This window comes from Oncorhynchus mykiss, chromosome 13 (genome assembly GCF_013265735.2).
Source record: "Oncorhynchus mykiss isolate Arlee chromosome 13, USDA_OmykA_1.1, whole genome shotgun sequence".
Classification (NCBI taxonomy): Eukaryota; Metazoa; Chordata; class Actinopteri; order Salmoniformes; family Salmonidae; genus Oncorhynchus; species Oncorhynchus mykiss.
This window is the reverse complement of record NC_048577.1, coordinates 40,122,948-40,141,440: the sequence shown is the minus strand read 5'-3', so window position 1 is coordinate 40,141,440 and position 18,493 is coordinate 40,122,948. Positions and strand designations below refer to the sequence as shown.

The 18,493-nt window shown below is 41.6% G+C and overlaps 1 long non-coding RNA gene across 4 annotated transcripts in view; it reads right to left on the bottom strand.

Annotated features, from left to right (window-relative positions):
• The window catches only part of LOC110486337, a 60,269-nt gene that overhangs the window by 14,781 nt on the left and 26,995 nt on the right, over positions 1-18,493 (bottom strand). Inside the window, exons 2-3 of one of the 4 annotated variants that reach the window (XR_002468060.2) lie at positions 16,396-16,444; positions 14,700-14,833 (exon numbers count right to left, since the gene is read on the bottom strand). The exons of the other annotated variants lie outside the window; for them this stretch is intronic. This is a non-coding gene — a long non-coding RNA (uncharacterized LOC110486337). The remainder of the gene's footprint in view (positions 1-14,699; positions 14,834-16,395; positions 16,445-18,493) is intronic. 4 annotated transcript variants of the gene reach the window in all.

Sequence of the window (18,493 nt, the reverse complement as noted above, 5' to 3'; positions counted from 1 at the left end):
TCTTTTACAGCTGGGCCCTACGTATACATGTTTACACATACAGTTTAGGTACAATGATTAAAAAAAACTACACAAGACAAACAAAATGATCAGAGATAACACAAAAAAATACAGCAACAGATTCCATTTACACATAGGTTATTCCCCTATTCGTATCTTACTAAAATACCAACTACTGGCCATCAAGTTTGGTATTTACAACAATAACATTTATTTACAATAACAACAAAAATGGTAACACACTCAAGGCAGTGGCATATTATGGATATTCGGCTTGAGGGTGTTTAGTATTTTTACAGAAACCCATGGATTAGCCATGACAATTTTTATAATATAGCATGGCATTTTTTTCCCTAATGACTTATTAATCGTGCCAATTTATTCAATTTCTATATGGCATTTTTGAAGAGGCGACTCCAGAATGCTGGCCTTCTAGGCAGAGTTCCTCTATTAAGTGTCTGTGTTATTTTACCCATCTTAATCTTTTATTTTTATTGGTCAGTCTGAGATATGGCTTTTTCTTTGCAACTCTGCCTAGAAGGCCAGTATCCTGGAATCGACTCTTCACTGTTGACGTTGAGACAATTTTTTTGCGGGTACTATTTAATGAAGCTGCCAATTGAGGATTTGTGAGGCGTCTGTTTCTCAAACTAGACACTAATGTACTTGTCCTCTTGCTCAGTAATGCACCGGGGCCTCCCACTCCTCTTTCTATTCTGGTTAGGTCTAGTTTGTGCTGCTCTGTGAAGGGAGTAGTACACAGCGTTGTACGAGATCTTCAGTTTCTTGGCAATTTCTCGCATGGAATAGCCTTCATTTCTCAGAACAAGAATAGACTGACGAGTTTCAGAAGAAAGTTTCTGGCCATTTTGAGCCTGTAATCAAACCCACAAATGCTGATGCAACTAGTCTAAAGAAGGCCAGTTTTATTGCTCCTTTAATTAGAACAACAGTTTTCAGCTGTGCTAACATAATTGCAAAAGGGTTTTCTAATGATCAATTAGCCTTTTTAAAATGATAAACTTGGATTAGCTAACACAACGTGCCATTGGAACACAGGAGTGATGGTTGCTGATAATAGGCCTCTGTACGCCTATGTAGATATTCCATTTTTTTTTTTATCAGACGTTTCCAGCTACAATAGTCATTTACAACATTAACAATGTCTACACTGTATTTCTGATCAATTTGATGTTATTTTAAATGGTCAAAAAATACTTTTCTTTCAAAAACCACGACATTTCTAAGTGACCCCAAACTTTTAAACGGTAGTGTAAGTATTTACATCCCTTTGCTATGACACTCCAAATTGAGCTCAGGTGCATTAAATTTTCTTTGATCATCCTTGAGATGTCACTACAACTTGATTGGAGTCCGTCTGTGGCCAATAAAATTTGGACATGATTTAGAAAAAAACACACCTGTCTATATAAGGGTCCACAGTTGACAGTACACGTCAGAGCAGAAACTATACCATGAAGTACAAGGAACTGTCCGTAGAGTATTGAAAGTTTCTAAAAGCACAGTGTTCTCATCATTGGGAAATTGAAAAAATATGGAACTCCCTAGGCTCTCTGCCTAGAGCTGACCATCTGACCAAACTGAGCAACCTGGCAAGAAGGACCTTGTTCAGAGAGGTGACCAAAAACCCAATGACTACTCTGACAGAATTACAGAGTTCCTTGGCTGAGATGGAAGAACCTGCCAGAAGGCACATGAAAGACAACAAATGTACTCGTTGGTCTGAATGCAAAGTGCTACAGTATGTCTTGAGAAAACCACGAATTAAACCAAATGCAGGCAAATCCTTCATGAGAATCTGTTTCAAGTGCAAATGACCTTAGACTGGGGCGAAGATTTACGTTCCAACAGGACAATGACCCCAAGCATACAGCCAAAGCAACGCTGGAATTGCTTCAGACAAATAATGTGAAAGTCCTTGAGTGGCCCCAGCTAAAGCCCAGACTTGAATCCCATTGAAAATCTGTGGAAAGACTTGAAGATTGCTGTTGACCGCCGCTTCCGATCTAACTTAAGAGCTTGAGAGAATCTGCAAATAAGAATGGAGAAAATCCAGATGAGCAAAGCTGATGCAGACATACCCAAGGCGCCTCAAATCTGTAATCGCCGCCAAAGGTGCTTCTACATAGTATTCACACCTGTCAATACTTTCAATACATTTTCAAAGAAATCAAAACATGTTTCCTCTTTGTCATTATGGGGTATTGTGTGTAGATAGATGAGAAAAAACACCTATTTAACCCATGTTGAATTCAGGCGGTAACACAACAAAATGTGGAATTAGTCAAGGGTTATGAATACTTTCTGAAGGCGCTGTATATGAAGAGACTCTAGTATTATGTAACCCTGGAGAGGAGTAGAGAAGACAGAACAAACACAGGAAACAGCATTACACTTCACCTGAGAGAGACAGAGAGAAAGTCAGATACATCTCCATAACATGGCAATCACAACCCTCAGAAAAAAAATCAAAAAATGGATACGACCAGAATTAAAGGCGACATGACAGTTAGTCTCAAAGGACTGAGCGATTAGCAACAAAAGCCCCGTTGTTGACAGCCAGACTCACACAGACAGAGCGAGTCCTCCTCGTTTAAGCTCACAGACACTTTCCTCTCTGCTCAGTGCTCGTGTCTCCATCTCCCTCAGGGCTTTTGTGTTTGAAGCCATTTTGCATTGTCAAAGTCATTACCTTCTGCAACTTCTGCGCCCTGTACTTTATGACTAGGCTCCAGGCTCATCTAGGTGGTTCTAAAATAACCCCAAATCAAACTAATCCCAATTGATGGGTAAAACAAGTCCTTTTACAAATGTAACCTTGTTTCTTTGAAGGAATGGAAGAGACTGGTAATAGCCTACCTTTATGCCAAAACAATGAAAGTACACTTATGCCATGTAATCCACAGCTTGTTCAACAGGAAGGCCCTCTAGTCATTCAATATAATGTAGTGGGGATCTACTGTTCACAAACAAAGACACATTTGGAATGAAAGACGAAAGTGTTGGACTGTGTTGCACAGCTACATCATGTGGGAATCAGAGAGCTGAGTCATGAGCTAGTTTGCAACATAACACCCTGCCCGAATCTGTGAAGCCCAGTGCTTTATATAGGACACAGCTCGCACACAACGCCCACCGCAATCCTACATGCTCCATGGTTTCTCCTGAGCTCAGCCCGCCAGGTGACATCTTAGTTTTTCTGTTAACATAGAGGGATTTCCTACTGAATCAAATTTACCAGCTAATTTGTCTTACAATAACATGGAACCTGAAAAAAAACAAAAAAACATCTATACAACAGTTTAGCCTAATGCAGCCCTAGAGTATGCATGGACATTTTATGGTAAATAGGTTTGCTTAATTTAGCTCTCCAGGTTTCTATGGAAATAGCAACTAGGTTAATAAGTGTACCCTATTTTGTAGGGTCAAGGTGAAGCGTCATTCAGGTTTACCGTCAGAGGAACAGAGCAGGCCTTTTAGAATAGGCTGACATTCCATAACCAACCTGCTCAGGATAACCCTCTGTTGAAGCTGTGCAGCGGGTAAATTCCACATGAAAGAGTGCAGGGGGTAATTTTCACATGAAAGAGAATGAAAAAGTGGACGGGTTACAACATCAAATCAAAGGTCAATCAAAAGGATGCCTGCCAGCGGCTGAATAGCTCTTGACAGGCCCAACTGACAGCAGCTTGGAATCATGGGATACCATAACAACTGGTCAGCATACAAAGAGAGAACACATTGGAACTACTGTCCTGTTTTTGAGAATTCAGAACTCAGAATTGTGGCAGTCAGGACTGAAGTCAGGTGGTAGCTACCACTCATGGGCTATTTAGGACATGCATAAACATGGTAACTCGTACACACAGACACCATATCACTTTCATGCTCGAAAAAACTGTCTTTGAAGGTTGAGGCGTTATACAGCTTTCTCCTCCTGCATTTCAATATCACTGATAGTCGAAAGAGCCCGGGGCAAATTACATTAGTCTTGAAAGGAGAAAGGATGAAGTGTGGGGAAGTCATTAAATATTCAGGCCAGGCCAATAGGCAGGAGAAGATCAGAACCTGCTGCACACCTCTGTACCCAGTCTTTTCTTGGTATTGGTACGACCGTGAAAATATGACCCTGTTGTTTCTTAACCACATGAGACCCCTGATGTGAAACCAGTTGAACTGAGCACGGAGAAGAGCATGAAAGGAGAGAATCAATCTAGCTATTCAAAAGGAGACACCAGGGCATTCATATTGTTCAGGTCCACATTGTGAAGTTGAAGCTTTTTAAAAAAAACTGTTTTTTTTTCACTACTCCCTAGCTCAGACAAAAAGGACGCAGGTGCTCAGGTGCGAAAAGAAGCCTCCTCCCAGCTACCTGAAACGCTGCTCCAAAAATACAGCCACTTCCTTCGGGGAGTCATTTTATTTTAAACTCAGTTTTTTACTGCCCGTCTTCTCCTGACAAGTTAAAAAAAGACAGGCGCACCGGGAAAAAGCCACAGTGAAGAACTGTTGCTTGTTAATAAAACGAGACGCAAGTGTGTCAAAGGCACGAAAGAAAATGACATAGTTCATAGCACAGCTATTTCTGGAGCAACATAAACGTGGTGCAGAAATGCTGCTGACAGCCATTGTAACATAAAAACAGAGGAGCCATATGTGCCCAGCTATAACAGGTATTTTTCTAGACCCCAGTGTCATCCTTAATTGTTGTGAACTGTGTGAATGTATAGCTATCTACACAATAAGAAACATCATACTGCTGTTGGAATACTGGTCGGGCCATGAACTGTATCAATAAGAAAACATCATACTGCGTCATACTGCTATTGGAATACTGGTCGGGCCATGAACTGTATCAATAAGAAAACATCATACTGCGTCATACTGCTATTGGAATACTGGTCGGGCCATGTACTGTATCAATAAGAAACATCCTACTGCTATTGGAATATTGGTCGGGTCGTGTACTGTATGCCTATGCTATTTCAACACCTTACTTTGAGCTCTCAAAGCTCATAGGCCTAATGCTAATTTTGACATCCATGAAAATCCATCTTTGCAACCAAAGATGTACACATGAGTAGTCATCATAAACATAAGAGTTACTCTGATGAATTTAATGTGTTTTGATGATTTGCAAAAAAAATTCCAAAGGAGTGTCATGTAAACATGACAAAACTGAACAACTTAATCAGATACGTTGATGTAAAAATACAAAAATGCAATATTATCCAGGAATTAGAAGGACCTGCCAATAGTTGACTTGTGAAGCTCAAGCAGCAGATAAAACACACACCACAGTTGTTTTTCAGATGTCATGTGAAGCAAATGTGCAAGAGAAGGCCCCCTGCTACACTCTTAGATCCCTGTGCTGTCCCATCTCCCACTGTGTGTCAAATAGCACTGTGTGAGTCTCTGTGACACCAGGCCTGACACTAGGCCTGACACCAGGCCTCCCGGGGTGCTTTTGGGCAGGAATCAGAGGGCATGGAGCCTTTGAGGGGCTCCGGCTGGCTGGGCCGGCCGTTGTGCAGCCCATCGGCAGTCGTGCAGAGCTGGGCCCCTTTATCTTTTTATTTGAGCTCCTGCTGTGCACCTGAAGGGAGGTCAGATCAAAAACCCAAAAGTGTGGAGCCAAGCTTCTTTGCTGCACAGCTATACACTGCTTTAATACCCTCAGCCAATGGCAGCATAGACATTCACACATCATACAGGCTTGGACTTAAATAAAACCCTGGGAAACATTGAACAAATTATAATACGAAGAGCTGTGAGCAGGTAGCAATTCAATCATGGAAGGAGCACAGAAGTATTCTTCCATTGTAATCCCATTGCTGAGACACATTTGTTGCTCAGGGGTCTCTAAGGTGTATGGACTAACAGACATGATCAGAATAAAATAATGTAGCTGCTACAAATGCATAATCCAGAAAATGCATTTATTAAGAATCGTTGCAATAAAGAGGGTATGCAAGAGAGATTAGATTATATGATCATGTGCAATGTTCTATTCTCTCAAAAACAACAAAAATATACACCCAGTATGACACTGGTGACAGTGTCAGTCTCAGTCTCGCGTCTCAGGTTGCTTGGCAAATGCTGTAGCCTGTAATGTAAGGTGTCTTTCACACATCCTACATGTTGTGAGGCAGTGTGGAGAGACAGACTGTAAGAAACCCCTGAACTAGCACTCAGTGCTTCTACACCTGCATTGCTTGCTGTTTGGGGTTTTAGGCTGGGTTTCTGTACAGCACTTTGAGATATCAGCTGATGTACGAAGGGATATATAAATACATTTGATTTGATGTGTTAGTGAATCAGTTTCCATTTGATCTCCAGGTTACACCTTCAGAGCGCTCCTCCTCTTGCCTGGCAACTTAAACTCCTTTCTCCGGCCAAATACTATGCCATTCCCAAGGACTTTAGTTTCTGCTCCGCAATGGGTCTGAGTCTGGATCCGAGTCCCTCCCTGACGATTTCTAGAACGCAAACACATTCTAACCATTCTGATTGGTCCCAGAAACCAAAGGGTTAGGTCAGACATCAACACAAACGACTTCAGCAATGGTAGTGTCAGACTGAAGTATGTAGCGAACATAGAGCTGCGGAAGAATTCAGTTTGAGTCGTCAGGCAACTACTCCACATCAGACAACGCAATCATCTTTCTTATTTCCTGTCCCTGAGCCCAAACACAAGTCCAAAACAACCAAAAGCCACTCTTTGAGGAGTCACATTAGTGCTTCTGAAAGTCCAGGAAATCTTCATTTAATGCTCTTACACGTTGCTCTAGGCACGCTCAAAAACATAGAAAGTACTCACTAACTCCTTTGCAAAAAGCCCTATGGCTGAAATGCCTACTGGTACATTTAAGAATGCACTTTTAAGTGAAGGGGGGGGGGGGGGGGACTCAAACTGCATGCGTGTTTTGAACAGCCTAAGGTGAACAAAATACTGTATCACAATGTCTCGTAATTATTCCAGTTTTCAAAGTGAGAAACAAATAGGTTTCCGTCAGCAGAACAGCAGCAGTGAAGCCTTGGACTAGTTAGCCTGGCTGGGTCTTGATCAAAGAGCCAGATGAAAAGGGTAGAGGGGGTGAACGCGGGTTCCCCAGAGTTCTGTAACCATCTGAAAGCACATTAAAGTCCTATTCATTGATAATGAGCAGACAGAACCCAGAGAATCCCTCTGTGGAAACGTGATACCAGCCTGACCTGTGATCTTTCTCGCTCTCGCAGATAATGCACCTATTCTGTTGAGATGCACAACTAAAGGTTACAGCACACAGTTGAACCCACCCACCCACACAAGCAGACACACGCACAATTAAAAGTACCCTGTAAAAAGTAGTTTTGACAGTTGCTTGTCTTGGATGATGGGGTAATGGCTTTATGCCTAAACAGAGAGAAGTTTACCACGTGTCCATAAGAAGATTAGGTTATTTCTGGGGGACAGACGGCTGATTCCAAGACTGAATCCCACAGCATCTGTTCTGTTTCCGCTCAGAATCACTGCAGTACAACTTATTTAGTTACAATGCCAGTGCATTCGTCATCATTTAGGTTTTTAGGCACTCTTACCATTTTGAGTTTAATGATCTCTTAAAACGTAGACCTACCCTGCTAGGAAAAAGTAACATTTCTTTAGTCTCTCCAACAAAGATGAACGGAGAGCTGTAAAATCTCAAAGGACAGGTAGGTAGGTGTGTTGAGTCATTAGGCATTAGGCAGCCTAATTTAGGCTTAATATTTTGTACATCCTATAACAGAGCGAGACAGCCAGGTGCCTCTTAGGACGCTCTGTTGACAGTCTTTCTTATTTTCCATTTTGCTTGTCAAGTTGGGCAGAGTCTAAACTCATGCTGTTTATAACAAATTCGACCCTCTTAAGAACTTCACTTAGTCAATGCGTTCACAGCTCAATGCGTTCACAGCTCTGAAGTTCTTACCTCGACCACTTTCACACACCTACCTTGAGCAAAAATCCTTACATGCATTTTCCCACACTCAACTGGGCAGGGAAAGTTCTGAGATTGGTATTTGTTTACATCTAGGGACAAAATCAAAGAAAACACTAATATAGAACTTTATGATTAAAGTAGAAACAATCGTCTCTTTTTGGTAACAACAAACACAGAAGCAGAGCACACACGGTCTTCCAGGTCATCCACTGGCAACGTACACCAACCATCTTTGTTTTCCTAATTGAAATCATACAATCAATCCATGCCATCTGAATGTACTGTGCAGACTCTACATGGCAAGCTTCTAGCTCTATCATGGATCTCATGGCCCACGTTGCGTTCTGTGTTTATTTTAACCCCGTTCCTCGCAGTTTATCCCTCAGCAGATGGGCGCTAGGCTGAGGAGGAGATTTGCGCCCACACTGACTCATCACACCTGTCGCCCGGCGAGGCGCCTGCCTGATACACACAGATGACACCATACGTTGTACCATGGGCGTCTCCCCTCAGAGCTGGGAGAAGGACTCTCCTGGCTCCACGCCCATAATAACATACAGAACTAGGCCTATTCATAGGTTGCACCGCCATCACTCGGAGGCGTCATGCCATTGTTATTAACGTTCTCAAGATGCCCTAAAGTCATGATAAGACCAGTCATTCTGGACGGAAGCTAAATACTGTTTAGTCTAAATTACACTATAGTTCTGGGAAATACGATGACATTGATAAAGTAGCTAACCCTAACCCTATAAATGTTTAGTTGGAAACAACTTTGCCAACATTATCATGTCGTCAAATTTACTTTAGACAGATGGTAATGTTGTCATTAGCTAGCAAAGCTAACGGTAGCTAGCTAAAATCCAGTGTCCTCCCCTGAAACTTAGCTAATTAGCTAACATTATACTGCATCTAAAGTCAATCTGGCGACATAAGAATGATGACAAAAGGTTTTCCTTCTAATTATTTGCCTCCTTTTGAAGGGCATTGTATTTCCAAGCCACTGTAATGCACTTTTGATAAAATCTTCATCAGCGCTCATTGACGATGCATTGAGCAGAATGCTCAGTTGGGCATCAGTCCAAAATGAACGTTCAAAACAAAATAGTGACGAAGCATGCAACCCATGAATAGTATCTATGTGACCAGACCTCCCTCTTGTCCCAGAACTTTCTGGAACTCCGACCTCAAAAGACACAACCCAGGATCAAGGGCTCACACACCACTATCGTTTGCTGGCCGAGAGTAGTTAACACATCTGAACGTAATTTGCGAACCAAGTGTGCACGGATTTTATATGTAGAATCGCATCAGAAATGTCGGCAGTCAGACATCTACAGTGGGTGGTCCTTAAGACTTATTATGGGCAGGTAGCCAACATCCGGTGAAATTGCAGAGCGCAAAATTCAAACTACATTATTATAAATATTTAACTTTCATAATACATCAAAATAAAGCTTAACTTCTTGTTAATCCAGCCGCTGTGTCAGATTTCAAAAAGGCTTTATGGCGAAAGCACACCATGCAATTATCTGAGGACAGTGCCCCGCATACAAACACATGAAAAACATATTTCAACCAGGCAGGTGCAACATGAAAGTCAGAAATAGCGATATAAAAAATGCCTTACCTTTGATGATCTTCTTCTGTTGGCACTCCAAAAAGGTCCCAGTTACATCAAATGGTCCTTTTGTTCGATAATGTCCTTCTTTATATCCATAAAAACTCAGTTTAGCTGATGCGCTTCAATCAATAATCCACCCAGTTTCCCCTCTATCAAAATACATACAAAATGAATCCCAAACGTTACTAATAAACTTTTCCAAACACGTCAAACAACGTTTATAATCAAACATTAGGTACCCTAGTATGTAAATAAACAATCAAATTTAAAACGGAGAATCGTTATTGTCTTTACCGGAGAAAAATACCAAAGAACGTGCTCAGAACGTGCTCTCTTCCATGCGCTTGGAAACACTACAGCCAAAATGGGAGCCACCTAGAAAAACGACAATTTCTGGCTCATTTTTCCAAAAACCAGCCTGAAACTCTAAAGACCGTTGACATCTAGTGGAAGCCCTAGGAACTGCAATCTGGCAGGACTTGGCATTATAATAAAAGTGATAGCCATTGAAAATAGTGGTAGGCTGAATTTATTTGGGGGGGGATGGTTTGTCCTCGGGGTTTTGCCTGCCATATCAGTTCTGTTATACTCACAGACATACTTGTAACTGTTTTAGAAACTTTAGAGTGTTTTCTATCCAAATCGGCCAATTATATGCATATCCTAGCTTCTGGGCCTGAGTAACAGGCAGTTTACTTTGGGCATGCTTTTCATCCAGACGTCAAAATACTGCCCCCTACCCAAGAGAGGTTAAAGCATGGGGGGCTGAACGATCGGCAGAAGAACACTAGATCCACATTCGGTGCGATGTGTGCAAGCCTTAAGATAATTGTGAGATTCTGGGATCCAAACTGACATATTTAATGTTGTCTAAAATACTAGATATCATCAAAGACCACTCTTCTCAGTGTCCATGTCATATATAACCCTTTGATCTTACAGTTGTAGGATCTTAATTTGAGCCAGTTTGCTACAGCAGGAAAATAATCCTGCAGCATCAGGAAATGTGGACATTTGTTTAGGGTTTGATACACTTTTGTAAGGGAAACTAAGTCTGAAATGTCAAAGGGGATATTACAAACTTCAGACGCCTTTTTAAACTTCAAATACACTACTGCATTGCAGCAAAGTTATCCTGCAACAGGCTGATCAAATTGAAATCCTACATCTGTATAAAGTTCAAAGCCAGCCGGCAAATATGTTCCTAGAAATGCTCTCTACACCATTTGAAAGCCCCGAGCCTGCAATGTTGATCAAGGTAGTGAGAGTTGGGGACCGTATGAAACTGTCTGACTGAATCTGTTCCCCACAGCATACGAACCAGTCATAACCACTGACTCTTGTGTAACATCACAATATCTACCCATCAGGGATATCCACCAGTAGGTAATGGAAAGATGGTGACCCTGACAAGTGGTCTCCTTAGGTGTGTGATTGGCTAATATCCCCTGATAAGCACTTGTAGCCACTGGGGGCTCAGTGGGTGCAAGTGGCTAAAGTGCTGCCGCCTGGCTGCCGATCCCCAGGTAAACTCTCTCTCTGCTCATTAAATGGAACAAATAATGAGACTCACAGCTAGACAGTGACAGAGTAGCAGCTATTGCCTGCCATTCTCAATTTCTCTCTATTTCTTGCCTCCTAGTGCCACAGAATGAGCCTGATGAACAATCCTTGCCTTCAGCCTGGCAAGTAGTCTAAACAAGGCCCCCAACCTGCATTTGACACTGACTGCAAATTGTGTATGTGTTTTTGTGTGTGTGTCTCAGCAGAGAGAGATACACAACACAGAGAGAAAATATTTCTTCACTCTACAATTATACAGTATCGATGTTGAATCATTTCCCCACCTGTTCCTCTCAATCACTTATTTGATGATTGTTGGATTAAGTTCAATCGTGAGTCACAGTGATTACGTACTTCAATTCACAAGTGTTTTCATACACTGGCGCTGTGGTTGACTACAATAAGACAAATGTCACGAGCAACCTTTTGAGTCAAGGGATGTATTCATGACCTATAATCTCCCCCAAAGTAGGAGAACACAGCTTCCTGACAATGCCATCATGGTAACCAACATGTGTTATCATCTAGCTCGACTGATGGGGCTTTCTGATTATCAGTAGCAAACTCACAGTGAGTGGACATCTGCTGTTGCCGGCTGCTCAGTGGGTGACATATCACGTCTCCTGCTCCTCCTACACACGCCCTCCTTAATGGCACTACGACAACATCTGCTTACCTCACACTCACACACTGACGCATACACTGAGACAACATTGAGACAACACTGCCATCCTGCCCCCAGGTAAACCACAGGCACTATATCCCCATAAGAGGGACCATGTTGGGGAGGAGAGATCCAACTTCTAGCTAGCCTACTAGTTCAACAAAATGGGTTGTTTATAACCACAGCGCTGGACCCAATTGTCAGGGCACCAGATTTGCTAACTTAGGCAAAGAGATGGAATCCATTTGGAGAGTTGTACTAATGATTAAAATGAAAAGCTTTAAGGAATGGTGGAAATCTGCTATTAGCTGGACTGTATGGAGTCACTCCTCTGATACTGTGACGCTGGTGGTAAGGGATGAGAAGAGTTGGATGGATGAAACGAGAACATTTGGGCCTAGATATGTTTTTTATTTTTCTGTGTGCTTTCCTGATTTACAACATCAGCAGTGGAAACAGCATTGTCAAATATATCTACGGTTTAAATGAGCATTTTAGACAAATTTACAAAATAAAATGCAGGCAGCTGTTTCCTCTAATGAATAATTAGAATAATTTATTTGATCGTGTTAAAGTCAAAGACTGCTTTCATGTTTAGGGCTCATATTGTTCTCTCCTCTAATGTTCCAGACAATAACCAGATTCCCTGAGATGCTCCAAAGTACCTACTGACTGTCTGGATAGAAATAGATCAGGTTACAACATCTGAAAATCAAGAGTTAAACTCTAGGTTAAGTGCCAACGCAGTCGAGTAATACTGTAATAATAACCTGTTAATAGATTTAACATTCACAAAATAATAACTAAAACAATACATGTACAGTACCAGTCAAAAGTTTGGACAAACCTACTCATTCAAGGGGTTTTTATTTTTACTGTTACATTGTAGAATAATAGTGAAGACATCAAAACTATGAAATAACACATATGGAATCATGTAGTAACCAAAAAAAGTGTTAAACAGATTATTCAAAGTAGCCACCCTTTGCCTTGATAACAGCTTTGCACACTTTTGGCATTCTCTCAACTAGCTTCATGAGGTAGTTCATTTGTGGAATTTATTTCCTTCTTAATGCATTTGAGATCTTACAAAAGATAGCCCTATTTGGTAAAATATCAAGTCCATATTATGGCAAGAACAGCTCTAATGAATGTCCATCATTACTTTAAGACATGAAAGTCAGTCAATGTGGAACATTTCAAGAACTTCAAAAGTTTCTTCAAGTGCGGTTGCAAAAACCATCAAGCGCTATGATAAAACTGGCTCTCATGAGGACCTCCACATGAAAGGAAGACCTAGAGTTACCTCTGCTGCAGAGGATAAGTTCATTAGACCTCAGAAATTGCAGCCCAAATCAATGCTTCACAGAGTTAAAGTAACAGACACATCAACTGTTCAGAGGAGACTGTGTGAATCAGGCCTTAAATGGTAGAATTAGTGCAAAGAAATCCCTACTAAAGACACCAATAAGAAGAAGAGACTTGCTTGGGCCAAGAAACACGAGCAATGGACATTAGACTGGTGGAAATCTGTCCTTTGGTCTGATGAGTCCAGATGTGAGATTTTTGGTTCCAACCGCTATGTCTTTGTGAGACGCAGAGTAGGTGAACGGATGATATCCACATGTGTGGTTCCCACCGTGAAGCATTAAGGAGGTGTGATGGTGTGGGGGTGCTTTGCTGGTGAAACTGTCTGTGATTTATTTAGAATTCAAGGCACACTTAACCAGCATGGCTACCACAGCATTCTGCAGCAATACGCCATCTCATCTGGTTTGTGCTTAGTGGGACTAACATTTGTTTTTCAACAGGACAATGACCCATCACACCTCCAGGCTGTGTAAGGAATATTTTACTAAGAAGGAGAGTGATGGAGTGCTGCATCAGATTTTTAAAATGTATTTGACCTTTACCTTTATTTGACCTGGCCTCCACAATCACCCGACCTCAACCCAATTGAAATGGTTTGGGATGAGTTGGACCGCAGAGTGAAGGAAAAGCAGCCTTTGAAGAATCTAAAATATATTTTGATCTGTTTAACACTTTTTTGGTTACTACATGATTCCATATGTGTTATTTCATAGTTTTGATGTCTTCACTAGTATTCTACAATATAGAAAATAGTAAAAATAAAGAAAAACCCTTGAATGAGTAGGTGTCCAAACTTTTGACTGGTACTGTATATGTACTGTTGTCCCATTATACCAGGCCATTACAGTTGTAATATGGAACATAACATTAACGCCCTGCAGGGTGAATAACATCTTGGGGAAAAGGGATCTCTTAGAGGTCAAATCACAGGTGTCAACACCTCAGGCAACATGTCACCAGGGACGGCTAGATAAGATGTTGGTTGAGGGCAAGGTGAATATATAAATGGTTAATTTGAAATTCTAACAGGATACAAATGTAACTAAAATCAACCTGCAAGGAATTACTTACAGCCCACTGCAATCTCACCTCACCACCACTCTCATTCAGCAGACATTAAATTGCAGGCACACTCACTCCATTTGTGCCACCACCAGCAAGTTGCCAAATATAACGAGCACCATCTCAACCCTGATTACTGCAACACTCTCAACCCCCGCTGAGTCCTGCTAACTGTATCTCCAGGAACGTCTGCTTCTATTACATATTCAGACGGTGACCTCTACACACATGCACGCTTTCTGACTTGACAGGCGAAGGATGCCGTCTGAAGATAAGTGTACGCAACAATCACCTTGATGATTCTTCACGGGACTAGACGATGAAGAAAACCCCGAGAGAGGAAGGAGAAGGGGAGGAAACAAACCCAGAAATAAAAGAAACATCATTAGCCCTGGAAATGATAAGGTGGGAAGAAGTGTTTACAGGGATTTACCTGGGCGGGAGGCACTTGGCTCAGCTTCCTTCACAAATCATCTGGAATAGATCAGCTTGGGGGAATTATCAATATGGTACAAGATACAGGGATTTCCAATCTGTATGAAGGTTTTGAGGTGTTTGGCTCTTTCCCTAAACACATGTGGGAGGAAACAGGAAATGAGAACAAACTCTCTGTATTTACCCTTTCATCAAACACATGCACATTGTAATAACCAAGAAAATGGAGAAAATCACTTGATTTGTGATTTGTACAGACCGAGGAAGGGGAGAAAAGCACATCATAGTCTACATTGGAAATATACCCATCATACATACATACACTGGTGCTCTCTTCTAACTTAAGAGTCCCTGATGAATATTCTGAAGCCACTACCTGCTAGTTCCGATTGTGATCTGATTGGCCATTGATGTATGCCGACCATGAATATTTATAGAATAGACACAATAAAGGATGAAGTATTCAGCCAAGCTCCTTTGTACTAAGAGACAGGAAATAATTGCAAAGAAAGTAAGATCAATCAGACTTCATATTGTCTATAGACGTAAAACACAGACAAAAGTACAAAAGGCAAGAATTGTCTAAGAGTGACTTGATGCAGAACCAGTGGATAAAGATGCAGCAGACATGGAAGTGAGAGTTAAGCTTTGATGTGAATCTTTTACTCTTTAGTGAAGTTCTGAAAGCGCACCAATTTAAACATCTACAAATATGTGCAATTCCAACTTGGCACATTTCCCCCAAACATATTTCCCAGCAATTCGTCTTCAACAAACTCTTAAAACCCCAAAAATACACTTTTTCTATCAGCCTCGTCTCCTCACTCAAGAATTCATGAATATGTGATTCACCTCTGACAAGCTGCAACCACCGAGGTCAGATACCATGCAACAGCAGCGCAGCACTGAAGAATACACAAGACAGGTGCACGCCACCATTCAATATTCAGACTGGACTGTACTATAGTATGGCTCTTGTACCAGAGTCTACTACGAGGACCATCCCCAGCACATCTCATATCTGACACATTGAGAGTACATGAAAATACAGTTTTCAACACAGTCACCCATTGAGTCTATTTATGATGTGACTTTGAAACAAGACTATAGAAAAATGGAGAATTAATTATACGCATGAAGGGAGCTAATTAAATGGGGGACGAGAGAGCTAATCAATTTGTTACTCCTGCTCCCATCTGATTTATTGGCACGCTTTGTATCTACAGGAAGTGTTTAGGTCACAAGACACTGCTACTCTCTGTCTCTGAATGGAAAAGGCAGTGTTCATTCGCTCTCCATTCTATTCCGTCATAGTGCCTTATCTACTCGATTTATTTTCAACAAATTAGCCTTGCTGCAACGTGTACAACCACAAAGCGCAACAACATTGGTGATTTCCCTTGAAATGCAGTCTATTGTTTCCTTATGAAAGGATGTGATGTTAGGTATTGTGTAGCACGGGAGTAAGGAATCATGCTTACAATACTATTAATTAAAAATGAACTATTCTGTCATAAATGTTACTTTTGTGACCTTCTTTTACACACAACCCAAACTGTACAGTAATTTCAAAAAGTATACTGTCTAACTACTGACAGTCAGTAATGTTAAAAGGGTTGAAAGAGAAATATAGGTTACTTAACCGTCTATATCGTCAGTAGCTACTGTTCCTCACGCAGAGAAAAGGCACTTACATTTAGTTACAGGGGGTGGTGATGTTCCTCTTGTGCAGACACAGCTGAGCTAAATTTGGAAATAAAGAAAGCTGTAATTATTGTCAGTCTCTAATGTAGCTCCCCCTTAGCTAAACCTCCCGACCCACACAGCAGTAGGGAACACTCGTAAAAAGAAATATATTTAAAAAATAACAGTAGCTTTCCACTGGCTATGTTTCTTGCATTATACCTTACACTTCACACCCTGGCCTACATTAACAGATAAATTCACTTGAATATTTCATCATTATATACCACAATGCACAACACCAAAAACAAACCTGCCTACAAATGCAACTTAATGGCACGTACTGTAGATCTGATTTACCCTTTGAGAAAAAGTCTCTTCCTGGACGATGTACTTTTTCAGTTTAAAAACGAATCCAAGTTAACTACTCAACGAGACTAGAAAGAGGAGCCATTTTGCTCTCGGTGTTACTTTCGTTATTGTCAGGAATCTGTACACATACATGAATACACTTAGTGGCCAGTTTATTAGGAACAATGTGGCTTGCTATATAAAGCAGGCAGACAAAACTAGTGACCTAAGCGACTTTGAGCGTGGTATGGTCATCAGTGCCAGGCGCGCCGGTTCCAGTATTTCAGAAAAAGCCGGCCTCCTGGACTTTTCACGCACGACAGTGTCTAGGGTTTACCGAGACTGGTGCAACACACAAAAAACATCCAGTTAGCAGCAGTCCTGTGGGCGAAAACAGCTCGTTGATGAGAGAGGTCGAAGGAGAATATCAAGAACTGTGCAAACTAACAGACAGGCTGGCCACAAACAGGCAAATAACGTTGCAGTACAACAGGCATCTCGGGAAGGCACAACTTGTCAGTCCTTGTCACAGATGGGCTATTGCAGCAGACGACCACACCAGGTTCCACTCCGATCAGCTAAAAACAAGAAGAAGCAGCTCTAGTGGGCATGCAGTCACAAACACTGGACAATTGAGGAGTAGAAAAACCTTGCATGGTCCTTCGAATCCTGGTTCCCATTGTGACATGCTGATGGCAGAGTCAGGATTTGGCGTAAGCAGCATGAGTCTATGGCCCCATCCTGCCTGGTGTCAACGGTCCAGGCTGGTGGCGGTGGTGTAATGGTTTGGGGAATGTTTTCCTGGCACACGTTAGGTCCCTTAATACCAATTGAGCAATGTTTCCATGCCCCAAATAATTCAGGTTGTTCTGGAGGCAAATGAACTGAGAATATAGGGTAACCATTTTGCATAATTGACACCATATACCCATATCCAACACATTGACTAACAAAAGTTGGATTGCATCAACAGCTCATTTGCTGTAGTTTTAGTTTCTTGTCCCCTGCTACTTGTACTGTCAGACTCCCTCTTTGATCCGTCTCAGTGAAACTCTCTTTCCTTCCTGACTTTTGCTGAGGTGGGCTTCCTGGGAATGAAAACAGTCTTCTATGCAGAAACGGCTGCATGCAGGGTGACTGGCGTTATGATCGACATCATTAGGAGCACGGGGAGAGGGCTGTAGTGAAATTAGTGAGGACGGACGGGGTGGGTGATCCTGTAGGATGGTTTTAAACGGGCAAGCTGCATTCTAGAGTGTCACACTATTGTTGTGAGGGCCTTGAAGGGAGAAAACAACAATAGTACCACAGAGGGAGGGTTGTTTCTCTATTAATTGGCCGTGTGATGGGGCTGACATGTGACCATCATCACCGTGATAAGCTCATTATTACCTCATGCTTTAGTTTTGGGCACGCCAGCCAAATGACTGACACTGTAATCACATTAACATAATGACGACTAAAGGAGCTACTGTATAATGGTGAGGTAGGAGGAAAGGGACGAGGAGGATATGGTTGATTTTTGGATAAACATATCTGAGTGGATAGTGTGAATGAGTGACAAAGTGACACACTATTTACTTCTAAATAAATATTATCCATTACACAAGCCCTGTGACTTCTAGCATGATTAGGTCTTCTTTATAGGTTAAAGCTGCAATATGCAACTTTTTGGGCAACCCGACCAAAATCACATAGAAATGTGAGCTATAGAGCTGTCATTCTCATTGAAAACAAGTCTAAGAAACTGTAGATCTG